The sequence below is a fragment of the Epinephelus fuscoguttatus genome, linkage group LG2 (assembly GCF_011397635.1).
Source record: "Epinephelus fuscoguttatus linkage group LG2, E.fuscoguttatus.final_Chr_v1".
In the NCBI taxonomy this organism is placed as follows: domain Eukaryota; kingdom Metazoa; phylum Chordata; class Actinopteri; order Perciformes; family Serranidae; genus Epinephelus; species Epinephelus fuscoguttatus.
Window position 1 is genome coordinate 2,932,167 of NC_064753.1, and position 25,734 is coordinate 2,957,900.

At 40.5% G+C, this 25,734-nt stretch overlaps 1 long non-coding RNA gene across 1 annotated transcript; it reads right to left on the reverse strand.

The window, feature by feature from the left end:
* Positions 1-3,906: 3,906 nt before the first annotated feature.
* On the reverse strand, positions 3,907-24,633 carry LOC125905697 (uncharacterized). The gene is made up of 3 exons (XR_007451688.1): positions 24,505-24,633; positions 21,568-21,712; positions 3,907-4,238 (listed from the first exon to the last, which is right to left on the reverse strand). It is a non-coding gene; the product is annotated as an uncharacterized LOC125905697 (long non-coding RNA).
* Between the last annotated feature and the right edge of the window lie 1,101 nt (positions 24,634-25,734).

A 25,734-nucleotide genomic window follows, 5' to 3' on the forward strand; every position in this document is an offset into this window, starting at 1 on the left:
AATGTCTGGCATTAAATCCAAACAAACAATTCCTTTTTGAGTTTTTTTGTGAAATGACAAAAAATAATGAGCGAATATTTAATTACTTTCATCAAAGTCAGAAGTTTATATCCATTAAGTTGACTGTGTTGACAGCTTGGAGAATTCCACATGATGTTTTGGCATTAGAAGCTTATGATAGGCAAACTGACAACATTTGTGTTCACTTGAGCCACCTGTAGATGTATTTTAAGGCACACCTTTAAACACAAGGGCCTCTTTGCATGACATGGGAAAATCATCAAATAAGAGACAAGAGACATACCCTGAAAAGTCATGTGCAAGGAAGAAGGTCGTCAAACCTGACTCAGCTCCACCAGTTCTGTCCAGTGGAATGGGCCACAATTCCAGCAAGATATTGTAAGAATCTTGTTGAGGGCTCAATTTGACCCCCTAAACATGCTCGAGAACTCACCAAAATTGGCACGCATGTCAGGACTGGTGAAAAAGGTGACATGTCACAAAACCTCTTGACAATTTTTGCAACACCTAGACACACTAAAATGGCTGTTGTGTCCTGTAAGTATGCTGTAGAAACGTCAAACCAAAACTGCCTTCTTTGTCTCCTCGAGACGTACAAATCACTCAGTGACACCACTGACCTAAATCCAACAGGAAATGAGCTAGTGCCTCTGAAAGGTGACATGTCACAAAACCTCTTGACAATTTTTGCACCACCTAGACACACCAAAATGGCTGCTGTGGCCCGCATGAATGGTTTAGACAGATCAAATCAAAACTGGCTTCTTTGTCTCATCAAGACCTACAAATCACTCATTGACACCAATAACATAACTCCAACAGGAAATGAGCTAGTGCCTCTGAAGTAACATGAGCAAATGTGTCAGCTGTGAGCTAGTCAATTGATGTGGAAAAAAATCAGTTTACCCCCTAAACCTGCTCAAAAACTCACCAAAATTGGCACGCATGTCAGGCCTGGTGAAACATTTTAGAAAATGAAGTAATTAATCCTCAAAGTTCCAAAATGGGCTGTCTAGCACCACCTAGACACACTAAAATGGCTGCTGCGGCTTGTAGGAATGACATAGAAAGATCAAACCAAAACTGTCTTGTTCGTCTCATCAATATCTACAAATAACAGGCTCGCACCTCTGGCCTAAACCCAACAGGAAGTGAGCTATTTGCCCTTTCAAAGTAAGATTTCGCCTCAAAAATGGTCTTTCTTCAAAATCCTTAAAAAAACACAAATCCTCCTACACCGTTTATCGTATTGGCTTCAAACTTGCAACCCTGACAGATCAACTTGTCCTAATCAGATATTCTGTATAACTTTTTCATTACTCGAATGGTTTGGATTTGATGGCATCTTCTAGGTGATGTCTTACAAAACCTTCTGACAATTTTCGCGCCACCTAGACACACTAAAATGCCCGCTGTGACCAGTAGGAATAACTTAGAAAGACCAAACCAAAATTAGCTTGTTCGTGTCATCAAGACCTACAAATCTCGCGCTGCAACCCCTGACGTAAGTCCAACAGGAAGTGCACTATTGCTCTTTCAGTGTAAGATGATGTTTTTCACAGATTCTGTATCTCAAAAAATATTTGCTCCTACACTGTTTATCCTAGCGGTTACAAACTTGCACACATTACAGCTCTACCCCTGGTAAACATTACTTGTGAAGGACTTTGTCATTACTGGAATGGTTTGGATTTTAGAAGCGTTCTAAGGTGCAAATCCTCATCATGATCTCTGTAAGAAAAGATGAGGGCCAACACATTGTAAACTTGTGACTAAGGTCACATTTTTGAGTCCATAGACATAAAAGCTTTATATTTCTGCATTCAGAACAAGTTTATCTATCAGTTCCCACGATTTGGGAACTGGAAGGACTAGTTTGAGAAACTTCCAACCCATTTTGCTCTCTGTGTCAGCTCTCATTAATTAGCATAACAAAAGCTTCACTCTGACAATCTGTGTGTCAGAGTGAAGTGTGTGTGTGTGTGTGTGTGTGTGTGTGTGTGTGTGTGTGTGTGTGTGTGTGTGTGTGTGTGTGTGTGTGTGCATGTGTGTATGTGTGTGGTCACACACCTGACAGTATAACATTTACCAAACTGTCCAGCTCATGGTGCTCATTCCTAAAACTTTGAAAGAAATGCCTGACACCAAAAACCTGTAAATACAAGATGTCCTGGTGAAACTCTTTTACCTCATTAAGAATTGGAATACATGTAGTCCTGCTCAGTTTCTCCACTGACATTAACTAGTATATATTTGTGTCTGCCTGCTGCACTGAATATGGATGTGTTGTTTGATCATCACACATGTCAAAGTTTAATTAGGTCACATGGCAGCTTTCAAAATATAAGCTCACACCACCTTCATAAGAACCCTGTACTTTTTAACCCTGCGGGCCCCCTTGTAAAAAAAAATCACACCTGTCCCCTTTGGGACGGTGTGAACAACCATAAAAATATTAAATATTAATACATTTCTCTACACTTTTTTTGCTTAAATTTTTTATTCACTTCTACTCAGATTATGCATATCAAATACTCATTCCTTTTGAGGATTTTAACAATTTATTTGCCATTTTATTTACATGAAATCACTGTTACTTTAATGGAAAAAAAAACATGAATTAAGATTACCTATATAATAAATGTTGGATGGATTTTTTATTTTATTTATCACAGTCTGTGATATGTGAATGATAAATAACAACACCAATTTTGATGCATTATCATTTTTTGGGGCAGTTTCAATTTTTCAATAAACACAGACACTGTTCCCCTTCAGGACTTTTTTTGTCTTTGTTGAAAAACAACCATAAAAATATTAATATTTTTTTCTATTTTTAACTCCTACTCAGAGTATACATACAAAATATTCATTGTGGGTGTATGTATGAGAGAGAAAAACAGGGAGGGAGAGAGAGAGACATGGAGAAAAAAATAATGTAACCTTAAAGCAACCTGCAGCTCATAATTTGCAATTTTTAGTGACACAATTACACACACACACACACACACACACCCTGAGCACTCACACACACCACATATACGCACATGCAAAAAACGGACCACTAGATTTCAAAACAAGTTTTGCCCCTATGATAAACATATTTTCCTGACAACACACACACAAACACACACACACACACACACACACACACACACACACACACACACAAACAAACACAAACAAAACACACACACATACACACACACAATCATGCCCTGAACATTCAGACACCACATATACACACATGCAAAAAATGGAACAACACTACATTTGCGTTCTTTTGACATTGCTTGTTTTATCGACATTTTGACTCTTAGGAATAATTCGCACTGTCTACGTGAGCTGGAGGCTGACAGTGAGAGCCCGAGGTCCCGCCCAACGCTGCTCGCAGCTTTAATCATGTCTTCTTTTTGTACTGGTCTCTTTTGAAAGTGCAAATAGATATATAAATTAAATAAATAGCTGATCCAAGCTGACTTAAAACAGGAAAAGTTTTAGGTTGGGTTAGAAAGAATTTATTTGAACATGGAACATCAAATACAAAATAGGAAATCAAACAAGAAAGAAAAAAAAGTTTACTTGGGTTTGATGTCAGACACAAGGGGAAAAAAAAAGTTAATGTGTCTTTTTCCAAAATGTACAGTTTATACCTGTACATACTCTATATACTATATCTCACAGTAGAATTTACTTAATTCAGGAGAAGTGATATACAGCAAGTACAGCAAGCAGTGGATGCCATGCAGGGCCAATACCAATTCTGCCTTTCTCCCAGAAAGTTAGGCATTTATCGGCTTCAGTTCAAGGACCATTTTCAGATGTTTGCTATACAAGGAGACAGTTAGTTTGCCTACAAAAGGTTAAACTAAGGATGGGTGGAGGATTGAAAATACCTGGTAACCTTTGACCAGGTTTTTCCCTTACAGTTTCTAGTAGAAACCGGGGGGGGGGGGGGGGGATCTTGACCCTCACGCTGGTTTTGATTCCACAGCTGGTATGGTGACCGATTCCCTTCAGTGCACAGGCGATGATGGTTCCAGCCCTCCTTGAACAACTGCAAATGCCTGTGAAGTTGTGGGAGAAAGGTCCAGTGCAGTGCATAAAGATGGATTTCATTGTTGAAGTTGAGTAGGCCCTCTGCCTGCAGGTTGCAGAAAGTGGTGTAAAACAGATCCAACACTCCTCCAAAGACATCTCTCCATAGTCTCTCTATCCTGCATAAAGAGAAAAACACATGGGAAAAAAAGAAAGAAATCAGCCACGAGGAACAAGTTGGAGGAACAGAAAAGGAGAGCCGGAGCTTGCTCTGAGGCTAGCGGAGGCTAATTGGCTGTGCTTCCTTCCAGTCATGCTGCGGCTAACACTCTGCTAGCCGCTCCCAGCTGGCTCAGGTTTGTTATTCAGGTTAAAGTGGGAAGAAGCAGCGAGTCTGTCAGGCAGCTAAGTGAAGCGGAGCCTGAGGAGGAAGCATCGGTTAGCCCCGGTTTCACTACAGGCAAATTCACTTGCTACAGGGGTAGAAATAAAACCTGAACAGCCAATCAGAGTGATTTCTCTCACCGACGAGCTCCGCTGTGGATTCAACATGCTTAATCGGCCAAAAAGCCGCCGACGCCGAAGTGCCAACGGTGCGGACACACCGCAAAAACTAGGCCGACATACGCTCACAGACGGCCCAACTTTGGTTGACGGCCGACCGTCGGCTTGGTGTGTCAGGGCCTTTAGGAGCTGAAACAGAGTATCTTCTGCATCTCAATGTTTGGAGTTGCAGACTGCGCATAAAAACTCCCTCCTGGTCAACACAGTGCATAGCTTCTTGCACTTGACTTCCTTGAAAAATAGAAGGTTTCAGATATTACAGAGTGAAATCCTTGTTTCACACAAATGTCAGAATCAGGTTTTATATAATACTGTGGCTACAAATATAAACAATGAATTATATTTATGACTTAATAATCTGATTGTTAACATTGAACAACATAAAATGCTACACAAATAGGTTTTTTGCCACATAGTCAAGATTTTTTTGCCTCTACAATTTTTGAATGGTTATGGCAGTTATCCATATTCCAGTTACAGATTACGTCATGGCACATTCATTTCGGTTGGAGGATATGTTTTCCATATTTGTTAAGTGGTTTTTTTTATCAGGAGTTAAAAGCAAAATAAAGTCAATCCAGACTTTAAGTTAAGAGGCCTTTATTTGATACAATTCTGCATAAGGTAAGAAACATGGACCACTTCAAATATCAAGATACCCTGGATACAAGTCATTGTAGAGACAATATTGTAGGGATGATTAATGGTGCTTTAAAAGATATTTCAAATACTGTACATTATTGATAGCCAGTCTGAGGACATGATGACCAAGCAACTATATAAATGAGCCAGTCACAACCATATTGATATCAAGTAAGGCCTTCAGTATTAATCTATGCTGTTTTTAACACATAGATGAGAGCTACTTCACTTACTTTGGATCCGTATTCTTTGGGCATTCAGATGTCCCAACATCATATACCCTGTATTGGGATGATGACTGAGGATGTCCCGCATGACCAAGGTACCTTTTAACTGTTTGTTTTCTGGGAATAACTGACACAATCAGAAACCAGAAACAAGTCATTTTTTTGTTTTTGGCCAACAAACAAAAAAACGAAAAAACAACTCGTTTTCGCGTTTTTGGCAAAAAAAAAAAAAAAAGAAAGAAAAAACGAAATTCAGCTCAATTTCTTGTTTTCTGATCCTACTGCAAAGACAAATTTGCCACTCCATATTTTGTTTCATTGGTGGGTGGGCTCTCAGCGCTCCCTTACTTCTTATTGGCTAACGTGCTCTGTCACTTACATTTGGGCTGTGCCCTTCAAAATAAGGTTACCTCTTGGCCTTTACGCCAGCAGGATGTCTCTGCAGACCCGGAGGCTGCAGATGCACAGACAGGCAATGAAGTAATGCAACAGCGTTTTATTGTATTGCCTGTTAATATGCAGCTGATAGCCCATGAAAATGAAAGCTCTATAGTAAGTTTTCTTCAGGATGTACCCCGTGAACAGTGAAGTCTGTTCTCGGTAAAACTATCAACATGACAGCAAGCACGCCAAAAGTAGTTATTAAAAATGACCAGCAGGTGTCGCACTGCATCAAAGTTGTCATCAAAAATACAAATATGAATGAATAGGCCTATGTTGACAGCCAGATGGGAAAAAAACTGATGTACATCTATGGTAAGGCATTTACTATAGGCTACTATCAGTTAGAGTTAAGCTGTCACTGGACTTTCCCCTCAGTTGTGGTCACATGGAGACACTTGATAATAATAATAATAATAATAATTGTGAAGACAGTTTAGAGATTCACACTACCTGCTATGGTGGAGTAAGAAGAACCACATAGTTTATATATATATATACAGTACAGGCCAAAAGTTTGGACACACCTTCTCATTCAATGCGTTTTCTTTATTTTCATGACTATTTACATTGTAGATTCTCACTGAAGGCATCAAAACTATGAATGAACACATGTGGAGTTATGTACTTCACAAAAAAAGGTGAAATAACTGAAAACATGTTTTATATTCTAGTTTCTTCAAAATAGCCACCCTTTGCTCTGATTACTGCTTTGCACACTCTTGGCATTCTCTCCATGAGCTTCAAGAGGTAGTCACCTGAAATGGTTTCCACTTCACAGGTGTGTCTTATCAGGGTTAATTAGTGGAATTTCTTGCTTTATCAATGGGGTTGGGACCATCAGTTGTGTTGTGCAGAAGTCAGGTTAATACACAGCCGACAGCCCTATTGGACAACTGTTAAAATTCATATTATGGCAAGAACCAATCAGCTAACTAAAGAAAAACGAGTGGCCATCATTACTTTAAGAAATGAAGGTCAGTCAGTCTGGAAAATTGCAAAAACTTTAAATGTGTCCCCAAGTGGAGTCGCAAAAACCATCAAGCGCTACAACGAAACTGGCACACATGAGGACCGACCCAAGAAAGGAAGACCAAGAGTCACCTCTGCTTCTGAGGATAAGTTCATCGAGTCACCAGCCTCAGAAATTGCAAGTTAACAGCAGCTCAGATCAGAGACCAGATGAATGCCACACAGAGTTCTAGCAGCAGACCCATGTCTAGAACAACTGTTAAGAGGAGACTGTGCGAATCAGGCCTTCATGGTCAAATAGCTGCTAGGAAACCACTGCTTAGGAGAGGCAACAAGCAGAAGAGATTTGTTTGGGCCAAGAAACACAAGGAATGGACATTAGACCAGTGGAAATCTGTGCTTTGGTCTGATGAGTCCAAATTTGAGATCTTTGGTTCCAACCGCCGTGTCTTTGTGAGACGCAGAAAAGGTGAACGGATGGATTCCACATGCCTGGTTCCCACTGTGAAGCATGGAGGAGGAGGTGTGATGGTGTCGGGGTGTTTTGCTGGTGACACTGTTGGGGATTTATTCAAAATTGAAGGCACACTGAACCAGCATGGCTACCACAGCATCCTGCAGCGACATGCCATCCCATCCGGTTTGCGTTTAGTTGGACGATCATTTATTTTTCAACAAGACAATGACCCCAAACACACCTCCAGGCTGTGTAAGGGCTATTTGACCAAGAAGGAGAGTGATGGAGTGCTGCGGCAGATGACCTGGCCTCCACAGTCACCGGACCTGAACCCAATCAATTCAATTCAATTTTATTTATACAGCCCAATATCACAAATCACAATTTGCCTCACAGGGCTTTACAGCATACGACATCCCTCTGTCCTTATGACCCTCGCAGCGGATAAGGAAAAACTCCCCCAAAAAAACCCTTTAACGGGGAAAAAAAATGGTAGAAACCTCAGGAAGAGCAACTGAGGAGGGATCCCTCTTCCAGGACGGACAGACGTGCAATAGATGTCGTACAGAACAGATCAGCATAATAAATTAACAGTAATCCGTATGACACAATGAGACAGACAGAGAGAGAGAGAGAGAGAGAGAGAGAGATGCAGGTAATGACAGTAGCTTACAACAACATTATTGAAGTAATACTATTATAGTTATAGTTCTGGCTACTGTGGTACAATATGTTGAAAGTATGTATTAATATCTGGCAGTATACATGTGTGACAATAGTCGTGTATAATAACAGTAGAAGTATGACTAATGACTAATGATGGCAGCAGCAGCAGCAGGAGGCATCTGGCAGGACCACGGCAGCAGCACAACCACACACGTCACGCTGTCCAGGCACCGCTGCGATATGAGTTCATCTGAGAGACAGTGGAGCACAAAGGCTCCGGAGAAGAAGCCGAGTTAGTGACATCCAGAATGGCCGAGTTAGCAAGATGCAGTAATAGAATACCAGAGAGAGAGAGAGAGAGAGAGAAGGAGAGAAGGTGCCCGGTGTATTATAGGGGGGTCCTCCGGCAGACTAGGCCTAAGTCAGCCTAACTAGGGGCTGGTACAGGGCAAGTCTGAGCCAGCCCTAACTATAAGCTTTATCAAAGAGGAAAGTCTTAAGTCTAGTCTTAAATGTGGAGACGGTGTCTGCCTCCCGGACCGTAACAGGAAGATGATTCCACAGGAGAGGAGCCTGATAGCTGAAGGCTCTGGCTCCTGATCTACTTTTGGAGACTTTAGGGACCACGAGTAACCCTGCGTTCTCAGAGCGCAGTGTTCTGGTGGGATAATAAGGCACTACGAGCTCTCTAAGATATGACGGAGCTTGACCATTTAGAGCTTTATAAGTTAACAGTAGGATTTTAAATTCAATTCTGGATTTTACAGGGAGCCAGTGCAGAGAAGCTAAAACAGGAGAAATATGATCTCGTTTCTTAGTTTCTGTTAGTACACGTGCTGCTGCATTCTGAATTAGCTGGAGAGTTTTTAAGGACTTACTAGAGCTACCTGATAACAGAGAGTTACAGTAATCCAGCCTAGAGGTAACAAAAGCGTGGACCAATTTTTCTGCATCTTTTCGGGTCAGGATAGGCCTAATTTTCGCAATATTACGCAGATGAAAAAATGCAGTCCGTGAGGTTTGTTTTAAATGAGAATTAAAAGACAAATCTTGATCAAATATTACTCCAAGGTTTCTTACGGTAGTGCTAGAGGCCAGAGCAATGCCATCTAGGGAAACTATGTCATCAGATAAAGAGTCTCTGAGTTGTTTGGGGCCAAGAACAATAACTTCAGTTTTGTCTGAATTTAATCAATCAATCAATCAATCAATTTTATTTATAAAGCCCAATATCACAAATCACAATTTGCCTCACAGGGCTTTACAGCATACGACATCCCTCTGTCCTTAAGACCCTCACAGCGGATAAGGAAAAACTCCCCAAAAAAACCCCTTTAACGGGGGAAAAAAAACGGTAGAAACCTCAGGAAGAGCAACTGAGGAGGGATCCCTCTTCCAGGACGGACAGACGTGCAATAGATGTCGTACAGAACAGATCAACATGATAAATTAACAGTAATCCATATGACACAGGGAGAGAGAGAGAGAGAGAGAGAGAGAGAGGGAGAGAGAGAGAGAGAGCGAGAGAGAGATATGCAGGTAATGACAGTATCTTACAACAACATCAGGAAATTGGTTTTTATGTCCTTAAGGCAATTATGGAGTTTAGTTAATTGATTACTTTCTTCTGGCTTCATCGATAAATACAATTGAGTATCATCCGCATAACAATGGAAATTTATAGAGTGATTTCTAATGATGTCACCTAAAGGAAGCATATATTGTGTAAATAGGATTGGTCCAAGCACAGAACCTTGTGGAACTCCAAAACAAACTTTGGTACCTAAGGACGATTCATTATGAACATGAACAAACTGAAAACGATCAGATAAATAAGATTTAAACCAGATTAGTGCAGAACCTTTCAGGCCAATTAAGTGATCCAGTCTCTGCAGTAGAATTTGATGGTCAATTGTGTCAAACGCCGCACTAAGATCTAATAAAACAAGTACAGAGACAAGTCCTTTGTCCGAAGCAATCAGAAGGTCATTTGTAATTTTAACTAGAGCTGTCTCAGTGCTATGATGCACTCTAAATCCTGACTGAAATTCCTCAAATAAATTATTATCATGGAGAAAATCACACAGCTGGTCTGCGACTACTTTCTCAAGGATCTTTGACATAAAGGGAAGATTAGATATTGGTCTATAGTTGGCTAACACCTCTGGATCCAGGGTGGGCTTTGATAGTAGAGGTTTAATTACAGCTACCTTAAAAGACTGTGGTACATAGCCTGTTAATAAGGATATATTGATCATATCTAATATATGAGTGTTAACTAAAGGAAAGACCTCCTTAATTAGCCTAGTTGGGATGGGGTCTAAGAGACACGTTGATGATTTGGATGAAGAAATCACTGCAGTCAATTCTTGAAGAGAAATTGGGGAGAAGCAATCTAAATATATATTAGGTTTTACAGCTGTGTTTGAGGTTAGATAGGTACTATCTGAGGACAGGAGGTCATGAATTTTGCCTCTAATAGTTAGAATTTTGTCATTAAAAAAGCTCATAAAATCATTACTGCTAAGGGCTAAAGGAATACAAGGCTCAATAGAGCTTTGACTCTCAGTCAGCCTGGCTACAGTGCTGAAAAGAAACCTGGGGTTGTTCTTATTGTCTTCTATTAATGCTGAGTAATAGTTTGCTCTGGCATGGAGGCCCCTCTTATAAGTTTGGAGACTGTCTGTCCAGATTAAACGAGATTCTTCCAGTTTGGTTAATCGCCAATTCCTTTCAAACTTTCGCGATATTTGTTTTAACTTACGGGTTTGAGAGTTATACCAAGGAGCGAATTTTCTTTGCTTTTTTAACTTCTTTTTAAGAGGAGCTACAGAGTCAAGTGTTGTTCGCAGCGAGCCTATGGCGCTATCGACAAAATGATCAAAGTCGGTACAGGAAACCTCTGTTACTGAGGGACTTGGTATTGAATTTAATGACGAAGTAATCTTTTCCTTAAATTTTGCGACAGCACTATCTGATAAACATCTAGTATAGTAACTGTTGCTGAGTGGCGTGATCGAGTAAAAAGAAATCAAAAGTAATCAGATAATGATCCGATAGCGAGGATTCTGTGGAAAGACTTTTAGGTTATCAATTTCAATTCCATACGTCAGAACTAGATCGAGGTATGGTTTAAACAATGAGTGGGTTCATGTACACCCTGACTGAAGCCAATGGAGTCTAATAATGAGATAAACGCGGTAGCCAGGAGTCATTATCAACGCGTCGACATGAATGTTAAAATCGCCTACAATAATAACTTTATCTGATTTAAGAACTAAACTGGATAAAAACTCTGAGAATTCAGATACAAATTCAGAATACGGGCCAGGAGCACGGTACACTACAACAAATAAAAGTGGCTGTGAGGTTTTCCAGGTCGGATGTAAAAGACTAAGAACAAGGCTTTCAAATGAATTATAATCTAGTTTAGGTTTAGGGCTGATAAACAGACTAGAGTTAAAAATGGCTGCAACTCCCCCTCCTCGGCCGCTGCCTCGAGGAATGTGGGTATTATTATGACTGGGAGGAGTGGACTCATTTAGACTGACATATTCATCTGGACACAGCCAGGTTTCAGTGAGACTGAGTAAATCAATATGATTATCTGATATTAATTCGTTTACTAACACTGCTTTAGACGATAGAGACCTGATATTTAACAGTCCGCATTTAATTCTCCTGTTTTGTCTTTCTGTCACAGAAGAGGTTTTAATTTTTATGAGGTTGTTATGCACAACTCCTCTTTGTTTAATTTTAGATTTAAATAATTTAGGTGGTCGGGGGACAGACACCGTTTGTATAAATCTATGAAAACTATGGCTGGGTAACTGAACTAGAAGCTCAGAGAAGCGTGTAGGACTGCGTCGCCGAGTCCTGGTCTCAACTCTGGGTTGTCAGGGATTTAAATTACTAATAAAGTTTGCCACATTTCTAGAAATGAGAGCAGCTCCATCCAAAGTGGGATGAATGCCATCTCTCCTAATAAGACCAGGTTTTCCCCAGAAAGTTTGCCAATTATTAACGAAACCCACATCGTTTGCTGGACACCACCTGGACAGCCAGCGATTAAATGATGACATGCGGCTAAACATGTCATCACTGGTCAGATTTGGGAGGGGTCCAGAGAAAACTACGGAGTCCGACATCGTTTTTGCATATTCACACACCGAGGCAATATTAATTTTACTGACCTCCGATTGGCGTAACCAGGTGTCATTGCCGCCGACGTGAATAACAATCTTACTGAATCTACGTTTAGCTTTAGCCAGCAGTTTTAAATTTGATTCAGTGTCGCCCACTCTGGCCCCAGGGATACATTTGACTATGGTCGCTGGTGTTACTAACTTCACGTTCCTCAGAATAGAGCTGCCAATAACCAGAGTTTTATCCTCAGCGGGTGTGTCGCTGAGTGGGGAAAAGCGGTTGGAAACGTGAACAGGCTGGTGGTGAGCCGTGGGCTTCGGCTTGGAGCTGTGCTTCTGGCGAACTGTAACCCAACCTCCCGGCTGAACGGGAGTTACCGGAGGACAGTCAGCAGAGGCTAAGGCTATGCTATGTGGCTCCGCACCGGCTAGAGGGGGCTGGCTAACTACCGCAGCTACTGAATGGTTTTCCATGGTCCGGAGCCGCGCTTCTAATTCACTAAGCCTCACCTCCAACGCAGCAAATAAGCTACACTTGTTACAATTACCACTGTCGCTAAAGGAGGCAGAGGCATAACTGAACATGTGGCACACCGAGCAAGAGAGAGCAGAGGGAGAAGCCATCGCTAACTGTAAAGCTAATGTAGCTACCAAGGCTGGTAACGTGCAAACAACAGCTAAGAGATAAGCGAGAAAGTCGTAGAAAGGAGGAGAGCTATAACGTTAAGTACTTAAACAGAACCAGTGTGGGTTAAGACTTGAAGTAGACGTTAAAGCAACGTTAAAGCAACTGAAGTGAGAAAGCAGGCTAGTAGAATCCACCAGAGCAGTACAGAGACGCTGTCACAGAAACACCGGAAATGACACAACTCGCTCACCGCAATACGTCAGTTAATCGAGATGGTTTGGGGTGAGCTGGACCGCAGAGTGAAGGCAAAGGGGCCAACAAGTGCTAAACACCTCTGGGAACTCCTTCAAGACTGTTGGAAAACCATTTCAGGTGACTACCTCTTGAAGCTCATGGAGAGAATGCCAAGAGTGTGCAAAGCAGTAATCAGAGCAAAGGGTGGCTATTTTGAAGAAACTAGAATATAAAACATGTTTTCAGTTATTTCACCTTTTTTTGTTAAGTACATAACTCCACATGTGTTCATCCATAGTTTTGATGCCTTCAGTGAGAATCTACAATGTAAATAGTCATGAAAATAAAGAAAACGCATTGAATGAGAAGGTGTGTCCAAACTTTTGGCCTGTACTGTATATATATATATATAGCTTAAGTATGTGCCTCTGTGCACATGGATCAGACAGCTGTCAGTCTGTCAGAGCAGCTCCTGCACTGAAATGTTTATTGCAAATGTGTAATCTCAGTTAAAATTATAAAAATCAGTGTGAAGCTTTAGACACGTAGGATCAATGAATAATGATCTCTATCGATGTGACTGGTCGCAGTGATGGAACATAATTCATATAGTCTAATACTGGAGATTATTAATATTTGTGAGTGAGCAGGCTCATGGTGCAGCTGCAGAATGTAGCTTGAAAGTGAGTTTCTTTAATAGTCTGAACGTGTTTTAACAGCATTGGAGAGTTTATCAGATTCCAAGAAACACTGGGCCAGATCCACAAAGAATGGATTGCTCCTGCTAATAGCGCCATTATTTGCGCAGAACTAGCTCACGCAATCTGCCCTGTTTTAGCGCCTTATCCTCAAAAGAATTTGCTCTAATCATATGCCGGCGCCAACACGCCCGCAAAGTTTGGCAGCTGAGCGCAATTTGCGGCACATGGCGCTGCTGATGGATGACTGTGAGACCCCTGAGACGCCTGCAATGGGGTTCTGGAAAGAGCCAGATGCAAGAACCTGTAGTGTAGACACTAGAGATGCGCGGATGGCAGTTATATCCGCCAGGTCGATCGGGTGATAAAAATGAACAATCTGATTAATGGCGGATGGGTTATGGACGGGTGAAAATGATAGCCTAATAATAACTTTTATTTAAATCGCACCCTTTAAAAACAAAGTTTACAAATTGCTTTGACAAACATTAATGAGGGGAAAATGTATTGCATGCTCTAAAATGTGAAATGAGCCTACCTGTGTCGTGTGCAATACAATAGGCCCTCTATATCATCATGCTTATATCCCGCTGATAAATAATGTATGATTGGCTGGGCAAGCATACTCTTTAACTGTGTCATGTTGTAACAGAATAATAGAAATAGAAATAGAAAACTTTTGAGAAAAATAAAAAAAAATATTTATCCCCCCCAAAAAACAACAACAAATATTAAGGAATAAAGATATATGAAACTCTCAACAGAGTGTATAAATTCAAATAACACAAATTTAATTAATTCCTCCCCCCAGCGCCTATACGCACATCATGCGTAGGTTTAAATGAATAAAAAAAAGGTCACATCACAAAACCAATCTCAGTCTTTGCAATCCCCAAAATAAACTCACAGTCCCAACTAACGAAAAATACAATACTGTCCATTTTCAATAACTTTTAAATGTCTTTTGATTATTTTTGAGTCCGTGACGCACGCGAACGAAGCAGTCACTCATCCATGCGCGTCAAACAAAAATAGCGCAGATCCACACAGCAAAAACCGGTGAAAAAACAAAAATATGCGATCGATCGCTGTACCTCTGGTATACCAGGAAAAATATATAAAAGAAACGATCTTACCCAGGGACCGCGCAGTCAATCAGGGAAAATAATCCATCGGTTTGGTCCTGGGCACACGCTCCGTCCTCTGAGGTCGAGATGTCCAGCAGGGATACCGTGAAAGGAGGGGTCTTTAAGGTAACCACTGATGGGTTTCTTTTTAATGGTCTTTTTAATTTTCTTAATGTCCACAGCTCGTTACTTTTACTTTATATTCAGGTCCTAACGTTTAGGTCCGCCAGCTCTATTGTTTCTTTTCCCGGTCCCTTTTTCTCCGCCTCTTTTTTCGCCTTCTCCGCCTCTTCCTCCCTAAATAATCTCGTCCATTTTTGTAAATTATCATTTTACACATACAGAAATTTACACCCACGACAGCGGATACCCCATCTTACCCTTATACATGTACAGGGAATTATTTATTTATTTTTTACATAATCGAAGAAACCTATTGTTTCCCAGAGATCTCCATATCTTAAATTGCATTTAATTAATGATTAGGTGAATCTGTCACAATGTGTAAGGGTTTATTTAACACAGTGATCCCCGCAGCAGCAGAAATGAGTGTCTCCTCATTAAGAGTGCCAATGTGCGCCTTTACGCACGGAGTAACGGCGCCATTTTATTGATTATTTTAATGTCAGTCAGCTGACGGGATCGGCCAGGATCTAATCTTTCCTGATAATATAAACATGCGGGTGCGGGTGGATGCGGGTCTGTAATTACAGAAAATTAATTTGCTCGGATGGGTGGTGGATGGATGATTGATGGATAGATGCGGATTCGGATGCCGTCAGAGCTCATCCGCGCATCACTAGTAGACACTAATTTGACAATGCCAGGTAAAGCATGGGATCTCTGGGTGGCAGGCTCAATGTCATCCTTGATGTCATCTAGTAGTGCAAGGATCATGCGGCCTGGCAAACGGTATCTGCAAATGATTTCATTGTCACTTAAATCAAAAAGTGATACTCTCTTCCGATAAATCCTTTCTGGTGCGCGCCTGCCATTACGGTGCCTTCGCCTGGCTACAATCACTGCTGCCATGATTACCGGAGTCCTGGCATGACAGCCCTTATATAGGCTATGTTCCACAGTTACCACCAACTGAGAGAAATTGCGCGGATTTAATACACGGGTCTCACTGGCGTTAAATAGCACCGCTTTACTGCCTGTGGCAATTAGCGCTGGTCTTTGTGGATTAGGTGGTATTTGCAATGAGGCTTATTTGCATAAGAAGGGGGCAATTTTGCGCAGAATTTATGAATATTCCCTAATTTACATGCATGCAAATTGGACCGGCGCAGCTAGGAGTGGCAGTGCAGTGTGTTCAGTTTGCGTGTATTTCACCCTTTGCGTGTGCTTTGTGGATTGCACGCTATTTTTTTCTCTCATTTGCACAGGTTTAGCGGTCGCAAAAGCAGTGCAATCCTTTTGAGGATCTGGCCCACTGTGTTGTATAGGCTATAACATGCAGCGTTTTGTACTTGTTGCATTGTGCTGTACTGTATATAGCATGTATCACAGGCTACATACTATCCCCTATTCATTTGTACATATTTTCCATTTTATTAATACTTTTCTCACATCATGTGTATATTTTTACTCAAATTGTTTTGATTGTATTCTTCTCTTATTTTTATATTTGCACTGTGTGTCAATGCCTGGGTTCAATAAAGGACATCTTAATCTTACCACTTAGCACAATTTTGTCCGTAGCTACTATTCACCCATACCCTACCTGATGTGTGTCTGTAAGAAGGACAGGTTGGCTCAAAAATTAAGACAACAGCAGAGCTCAGTTCAAACGGTTTAATCACAATCAAGTGAGAAATACTTGAACGGCTGATGTTGGATTCTACCCCGGTTCCTTTGATTGAAAGGCGGTGATGTTATTGTTGGACCACATGGGCAGAGATATGATAAGTAGTGGGTACAAGTTATAAGGAGGACCGGGGAGAGGACGAAGCTTGGTCGAGGCAGGGTGGGGGAAATCCAGGATTGGACGTCAGCAGAGGAGCGGAGCAGACAACGGAGAATAGAAGAAGACTGGAGTTTCCTTACTGGTTTTTTTTATGTTTTAAGCTAAGCAGGGTCAGGCCTGGAGTTTCCTGTAAGCTACTTCAAAGGTTATGGCAGCAGATGTAACACTTCATGCACTTTTATGTTTTTATGATGTTTTAATGTTGTGGCAAGCTGTGTTGTTGTTGTCATTCATAAAGTTATTTGTCATATTTGTAGGCTATGTAATAATATATATTTCTATGGCTTCAATGGCCGATATTCAGTGTGGATGCAACCCCTGCATAATTGTGAAACTGTTGTGTTTCACTTCTGGATGTTTCGCATTAAAAACACAAGTTTAGTTTGCATATTTGTGTCAGTTGTACATTTGAACATGTATTTGAACACAGGCAAAGATACAGATAGAGTCAAATCACTTTTATTTCATACACATACCTAGATATCATTTCTTCTCTGAATATCACAACCACCTCAGGTAGGGTATGGTTGAATAGCAGCTACAGACACAATTGTGCAAAGTGATAAGATTAAGATGTACTTTATTGACCCCAGGCTGGGAAAATATTGTGTTACAGCAGCAAGCATTAACACACAGTTTGGAATCAAATAACTAACTGTCCAACCTGAGTACTGGAGAAGAGCAAGGTGCAGCCTCTGAAGAAGACTTCTTTTTGACCATGAAGACCAAAAACCTCAGATGTACTGGATGGCTACCTGCCATGCTCCTCAGAGAAAATAGAGCTACACTGCTTTCCTGTGCTCAAGAAACTCTCAATCAAGACAGACACAGCACTAACAGCATCTGCAGCTTGTGAGTGATTGTTCAGTTGTGCCAGGCTCACCTTAACAAGTAGAACAAGACTGGGGAACAAAAACTTTGAAAACCACATTGTTTTGCAGAGGATATTTTACAATAAAAACAAAATTATCTTTTTGTTTGTAAAGAGCCATCTCAGTTAGCATGTTGGAGATTTATGCACATAATAATCCCAGTTTAGGACATCTTGCTTACAAAGCAGAGAGATGGGATTTTCATTTTGTTACTGTTATGTTCAATTCTAAAATAGTTCACCTTTCTTTTTCTTTTTTAGAACTTTATTGAATATTGAAAAAAATACAGACTCTCAAAGAGGATGTTAATAACATATCACAGTAAATATACATATATACATATACATTTATACATATCAAATACAATATAAAAAATAGAAATAAAACCTTGGGGAATTTATTTAGGGAAAAACAAAAAGAAAAAACAAACATTGGACATTTTCTGCCATCCATGTAGAAAATAATATGACATAGTTCAAAAGATGGCACATCTTTAATTTTTAGTGACACCCAATTTTTAATGTCTGACCAAAAACATTGTGATATAGGGCATATAGAAAAAAAAAATGTTCCAGTGTTTCATTCTCTTCAATCTTTTTTTTTTTTTAAGAAATTCTGCACATGGTGATCTGATTTACGAATGAAAGTCCTACAGGGACCTGTCATACCTATACAACACATTTTGGCAAGATGTAAAGATGAAACTTGGGAACTTAATACTGCTGTTGTTTACCATATGTTGAATAGTTTCTTATTTATGTCCTCTGACCAAATATTCATACAATGATCAAACTAATAGCTATTAATTTAAGTGTCCATTTGCACAAAAGGGGAAGACAGAGCTGAAGTACTCCAAAAGTAATGGAAAGTAATCAAGTTACATTACTATTGTGGTAATTAGATTAAATCCAGGTAAGGAGGGCTCTGAGCAGTGAATATGATATACATATATGTAATACATAATGTCACACAGTGCGACATCTGCTGGTCATTTTTGGTAACTACTTTTGGCGTCTTCGCTGTGGGATAATATGGGGATATAGGACATCTATTTTTTGATAACTAGTGCAGTGCCCGTTGACAGACTGTCATAGTAGGCCTACATTCTGCGAAGTGTTTTCATCTTCAAAACAGACATAATGCGTTATGGTCACTCAGCTGCGAACAGGCAATAGCTAAAATAAAACGTTGCATTATATAATCCACGCAGCCAGCGACAAAACAAAAGGTTAAACGCTGATTTATCACGCCATAGTCCCCCAAACACTCCTTTTAATACAGTGGAAAGTCGCTGTTTAATTCTGCTATATGCGCAGCAAACCTAAATATTGAATAGAAAAAGTCACAAAGACAACTTTCTGTCATAATTTTAAAAATGCTACAGTAGTCAATAATGATCAATTATTAAAAGCTTAAGAATCTGCTGTCTATTACAGTAGTAGTGTCTATTTACAGTAATATTTTTGTGTCGACAGTGTCAAACGGAAGAACTTTTATTTTGAAGAGTACAGTGAAAGGAAGTACACCTGTCAATCGGAGGGCCCGCCCACCAATGAAACGAAACATGGAGTGGTAAATTTGTTTTGGGTTTTAGCACAGAAAACAAGGAATTGAGCTGAATTTCGGTTTATTCGTTTTTGGCAAAAAACGAAAAAAGGAACCGTTTATTCGTTTTTGTTTTTTTACCCAAAAACGAAAAAACGAAGTAAAGACTCTGGGACCAAGAAATTGAGCTGAATTTCTGTTTTTTATTTTTTTTTGCCAAAAACTAAAAACAAGAAAACGAACCCTTTTTTTGTTTTTTGTTTTTCTCCCAAAAATGAAAAAACGAAATAAAGACTTGTTTCTATGTTTCTGATTATGTCAGTTATTCCCGGAAAACAAACGGTTAAAAGGTACCTCCGTCCGTACAGAACAACTTTTCATTGTCAATGATGACAAAAAAAGTCAGACACCCTTAAGAACAAGACTTCAGTCATTCTGACAGTTGGAACAGGGCTTTGGATCTTTTTAACCACTGAGTAAGTTTATTAAGTTGCACTACATTTTATCATTTACCAACCATTTCAAACACTTTAATAACAAACCTCAACACATCTTTATTTGTTACTTTTATATACAGTGGCAAGAAAAAGTATGTGAACCTTTTGGAATGTCATGGTTTTCTGAATAAATTTGTCATAAAATGTGATCTGATCTTCATCTAAGTCAAGGGTACTGACAAATATAATGTGTCTAAAATAATAACATACAAAAAAACCTGATCTTTCATGTCTTTATTGAACACACTCATTCAACATTTAAAATGGCAGTGGAAAAAGTAAGTGATAAGTAAAGTGAAAGTAAGTGGCTCACAGGGCTCTGCATAAATTTACATACATACACTCACCTTATGCCAGTTTCAGCTGACGTACAGACATTCTCAGATTATCCTGAAGAATTGTCTGATAAACTTGGGAATTCATCTTCCTCTCAATGATTGCAAGCTGGCCAGGCCCTGATGCAGCAAAGAAGGCCCAAATCATGATGTTTCCTCCACCATACTTTACGGTTGGGATGATGTTTTCATGATGAAATGCTGTGCCCTTTCTATGCCAGATGTAGTGCTGTGTGTTTTTTCCAAATAGTTCAATCTTAGTTTCATCACTCCACAAAACATTTTGCCAGTACCGCTGTGAAGTGTCAGTGTGCTCTTTTGCAAACTTCAGGCATGCAGCAATGTTGTTTTTAGAAAGCAGTGGCTTCCTTCGTGGTGTCCTGCCGTAGATACCCTGCTTGTTCAACGTTTTACGTATTGTAGACTCGTGAACAGAGATGTTAGCCAGTTTCAATGATGCCTTCAAATCTTTGGCTGTCATTCGGGTTTGTTTCTTTACCTCATTGATGAGTCTTCATTGTGCTCTTGGTGTCATTTTGACTGGGCGTCCACTTCTTGGTAGAGTAGCAACAGTCCCAAAGTGTCTCCATTTGTAGACTGTTTGCCTAACTGTAGACTGGTGAATTTCTAAAGTCTTTGAAATCACTTTGTAACCCTTGCCAGCTTTATGTAAATCAACAATTCTTGATCGTAGATCCTCTGAAAGCTCTTTTTGGCGAGGCATGGCTCACATAAGCGTGTTCTTCTTGCACTGAACAAACTCCAAAAGTTTGAGAGTTTTTTTAAGCCAAAGTAGCTGTAGTCTCACACCTCCAAACTCATTGTCTTAACAAGACTCCAGGTGTACTATAACCTGACTCCAATTAGCTTTGTTAAGGTCATTAACTCAAGGGTTCACATACTTTTTCCACAAGTACTCTGAGGTTTTTTTTGTTTTGTTTTTTGTTTTTGTTATTCTCAATGAAGACATGAAAGATCAATTTTTTTTATGGTATTATTTTAGACACATTATATTTGTCAATACCCTTGACTTGGATGAATATCAGATCACATTTTATGACAAATTTATTCAGAAAACCATGAAATTCCAAAAGGTTCACATACTTTTTCTTGCCACTATCTATCTATCTATCTATCTATCTATCTATCTATCTATCTACACACACACACACACACACACATATATATATATATACTTTATTAATCCCCCTGAGGGGAAATTCAAATTTCTCACTCTTTTGTCAATTACACACAGGTCCGAAAGACACACACATGCACAAACAGGACCTATACATGGACAAAGTGGAGAGATGTCAGAGTGAGGGGGCTGCCTTGGTCAGGCGCCCCAAGCGGTTAGGGGGTTTGGTGCCTTGCTCAAGGGCACCTCGGCAGTGCCCAGGAGGTGAACTGGCACCTCTCCAGCTGAAGCTAAAGTTCTGATTCTGTGATTACATGAATTTCACTTTCACTCGGACACACATACACTCACCTTATGCCATATTCTGTCATCCAACGGTGAACCGTTCTTTCGCCAACCCCAAGAAGTCTCGCTACGTCACCAACAGTCAAACCCGCAAGCAAGTAACTTTCCAAGGTTTCCGCAGGTAGCACATGCTGAGGGCGTCCAACTGTCCCTGTGTTGGCAGAGGGACATGTTCAACTGATGACCCACTTCCTCCAAATGATTGAACACGTGAGGGTCAACGTCTGTGTCCATGTGTGAGGCTAACTGAAACACCATATCGGTCAGCCTTTCCACATGAAACAGTAAATAGTCCTGACTGACACGTTATTATCCGCTACATCAGCTCAGCTCTCTAGCAATTTCCTGACTGGACGTAACATTGGTTACCTGTGCCGCCACCATTATGGTTTAATGACTAAGGCTGCAGTTGAATAGTCTTTTTTTTGCTTAGGAAGGTTCCTAATTGAGTGAAATGACCCGGAAGTATCTATGTGGCAGCCATCATAAGAGCTGGTCGAATTCTCTAAATTTTGAGGAAAAGTGCTTCAATGCTTCCTTTCTAATCTCCTTTAGCATAGGGTACACTGGACCATCCTTTACGAAAGGAAAGGAGATAATTCTGTCCCACAAGTCCTTGCGGCGGCAATATTTAAAGCGACCAAGCAACGCACCATTCACAAACTCATATGATTAGGAAAGAAAAAGATCAACATGACTGAGAAAGGAAGGAGATCACCGTCTAAGTTACCGTTGTTTATGAAGCATTATACATCTCATGCCATAACTTGTTCATATGCTATATGTTTTCAACTTTCAACATTATGTTAAAATTAGATGCAAACTATGAACGTTTCGTTACTATTGGTGTACCTTCCATCCACAGCTTTGTTTAACTTGTTTTATAACAGGATAAACAAATATACAATGCATCATTTCAATTTTCTGATTTTAATGAGAAAAAATGGAAATCCACATGCTTTTCCCGTTTTCGTCTTCAAATGGCTAATTAGGGGGCCAAGCCCGCAGGGGCCTGGGGAACATGCAAGCAGACGCGTTTCCCTATAGGAACCCTATTGTAATTGTAAGGATTTTTATTATTTCCCATCTCTATTTTTATTTTTTGCCTGTTTGCCTGCAGAGCTACAGTGGAATGATCATAACAAAAAAATACATAAGACTGTAACGCTTAAAGATATCTGCTTGAGGTTATTAAATACTTGCAGCATGCACCCCACGCCCCACCCTGCAGCAGAAACAATAAGCGCGTTTCCCTATAAAGAGAGACGTGGGTTTCCCTATAAAGAGAGACGTTGTGTACATTTACACACGAGGCACAGCAGCGTCACTTTTATTATTATTTTTTGCTTTTATTATTAATATTATTATTTATTATTTATCTATCTATCTATGCAGTAGGGGCACATAATATTGATTCAACAATAAAGGCCAAGCACAAGTTGGTTACTGGTTGTGGTCTAATTTCTATTCCAATTGCCCATTTGAAGAAGAAAATGGAAAAAGCATGTGAATTTCCATTATTTTTTCATTCACACGGAAAAACAAAATAATGCATTTAATATTTGTTTATCCTGTTAACAAACAAAGAAGTTGAACACAGCTGTGGACGGAGGGGACACGCACCCGTAAAATATGCTCAATTTGCATCAGTCATTTATTCATTTGAATGTTGTTGTATTGCCAGCCTTTAGTAATATCATTAATTAATTTTACTACTTGGGATTCAGATGGGTGAGTGTGAGCAAGCATTCTCAATGTGACAATTTCGTTTCAGTTTGTGGCTGGTAGCCTATATTCCTTTTTTTAATTCAATTCTGACCTTAGTAATTAAACAATATCTTTCACCGTGTTGTCCACGTTTATATATCCTGCATGAAACAACACAATGAGAACGTACAGGGCGCATTAAGATGCACTTTTTGTAGTCCATCTTCAGAACATTGTAGTTTCACCACAGCAGACCCACGTCAATAACATCCGCTGTTGCATCATTATGTAGCCCAGTGTAAGCGCAGTCCCATTCTCTCAGCACCGCAGTTGTCTTTTCCTAAGTCCTTATGAATTCTCCTTCACACCTTCCCTTTACCTTGTGACGTTTTCCATCGAGGTCAAGGAAAAGTGGTTAGGAATAGACGATAGGAGGGACTTTTCGACCGCACTTCCCTAAGCTGTCTGTGGCTGTGGGGAGCAAGGCATGTAAAGTCGATCCATGCACTCAGGTGTCGATCAACCAATAGGCGAAAAGTTCACCCCATGACACACTTTGGGCAGCCCCCTCATTTGCATCTACATTTCTTCATGCATGCAGAAAGGCATGAAGAAATATAAATGCAAATGAGGGGGCTGTCCAAAATGTGCCACCCTCATGACACGCTTTGGACAGCCCCCTCATTTACATTTACATTTCTTCATGCCTTTCTGCATGCATAGGAATGTAAACGCATAAATTGTATTAAATGTCTGAAGGAATGTTAATGTACAAAGAATGAGTGAAGGAATGTAAATGTTAAAATGTATGTAGGAATTTAAATGTACAAAGAATGTGTGAGGGAATGATGAAAAAAAAAAAATGAAAAAAAAAGATGCATTTTATCAGTTAATTAATGCCTACATTTATTTGTATGCATTTTTGGTGCAATTTAATGGCATATGAATTTATTTATTGACTAATTTATTTATTTATGTATTTATTTTTAATTTTGGCAGTTCCGGTCCTCCATACTTAGGAACCTAGAGAGACGTGTATATTCCAGGACTGGGTTACATGATTACACATGCAAGACGTTGTCTGTGAACAGCATTAGCAAACTAACATCACTTAGCTTTGGCGAAGCCAACTAACCACCTCATTGCAAATGTAGCCGGTGCACTGTTCCTTACCCCTCCCAGTGCAGGGCTCTGGGTTCGCTGGTGTTCTGCTGATTGCTGGGCGGCGCCACGCACCTTTTATATACTGGTCCAGTCACACCTGCCATTCCTCTCTTCTCTTCCGGTTCCACTGGCTGCGAGCGCTTCGGAGTGCTGTCTGATGTGTTTTGCCAGTGTGGCGCACGTCTCCTCTCGCAGCATCACCGTGTGGCAGAGCCTGCGCGGGTGTGGTGGAGCCATTATGGCGTGGCCGTGAGCGCATCGGAGCGCTTTCTGGCGTGCTTTGCCATCGTGGCGCACGTCTCCTCTCACAGCATAACAGGTATGCGCACTGCTGTTCTTTCTGGTTCTTTCTTTCATATGGCACGGGAGAAAGAACAGTGGTGCGCATACCTGTTCTTTCTCCCGTGCCATATGCGCATTGGTGACACGGTCCTGTTCTTTACTGCAGTGTGGCAGACTACTATTGCCGTGGGGCCAGGTTGCCCCGCTGGAAGCCCTCCTGGTGTGGTAGTGCATCTTCGTGGTAAGTTGGCATTGTCCGCTCTCTTTTTCCTTCTTACTCGTTGCTCCACTCCTGGCTAATTGTTAACATTCTGTGCCACAGTTTGGTTCAGGCAGAAGCCGTGGAAATAACTCCGCTGCCTGGCCTGCTGTGACACTGCACCGGTGAGGTCCATTTAAATATTAATTCATCGCCACAGCTCCCTGGATGACGCTGCTGTTTTGGCTTTATTGGTTTGGCTCTATTGTTTTGGTATTGTTTTTGGTTCTGATATTTTAGTGTCATTTAACATTTGATTATGTTGTTGTTTTGGTTTTTCTGGGTTAAGGTGGGGCCAGAACCCTCAGCACATAACACTGCAAGACGCTTGCTCATCACTGAGCTGCTGGTGGAGGCCTAACTGGTCTCCTGGGTTTCTGGGGTCCTGCTGTTGATTTTGTTTATTGATTCATGATTAAAATGACTGATTAATTAATTTGAACATTGATTAATTTCAGTCTGATTTCTTTTGTATTTCTCATTGTTTTTGTTATTTGAAGATTTAATTCCTTTTTTGTTATTTTTGTTATTTTCCATATTACTGTATTGTTTTTGGTGTGTGTGTGTGTGTGTGTGTGTGTGTGTGTGTGTGTGTGTGTGTGTGTGTGTGTGTGCGCGCGCGCGCGCGCACGCGTGTTGTAAGACCAGTCATACTGTGAGGCCATTTTATTTTTCCCTCTCTCCCTGTGGACAGGTGCTATGGGCCCCGAGCAGCGCCCCAATCCCTGGTGGCAGGTTCTTCACTTCTCCTCAGCGTGCGT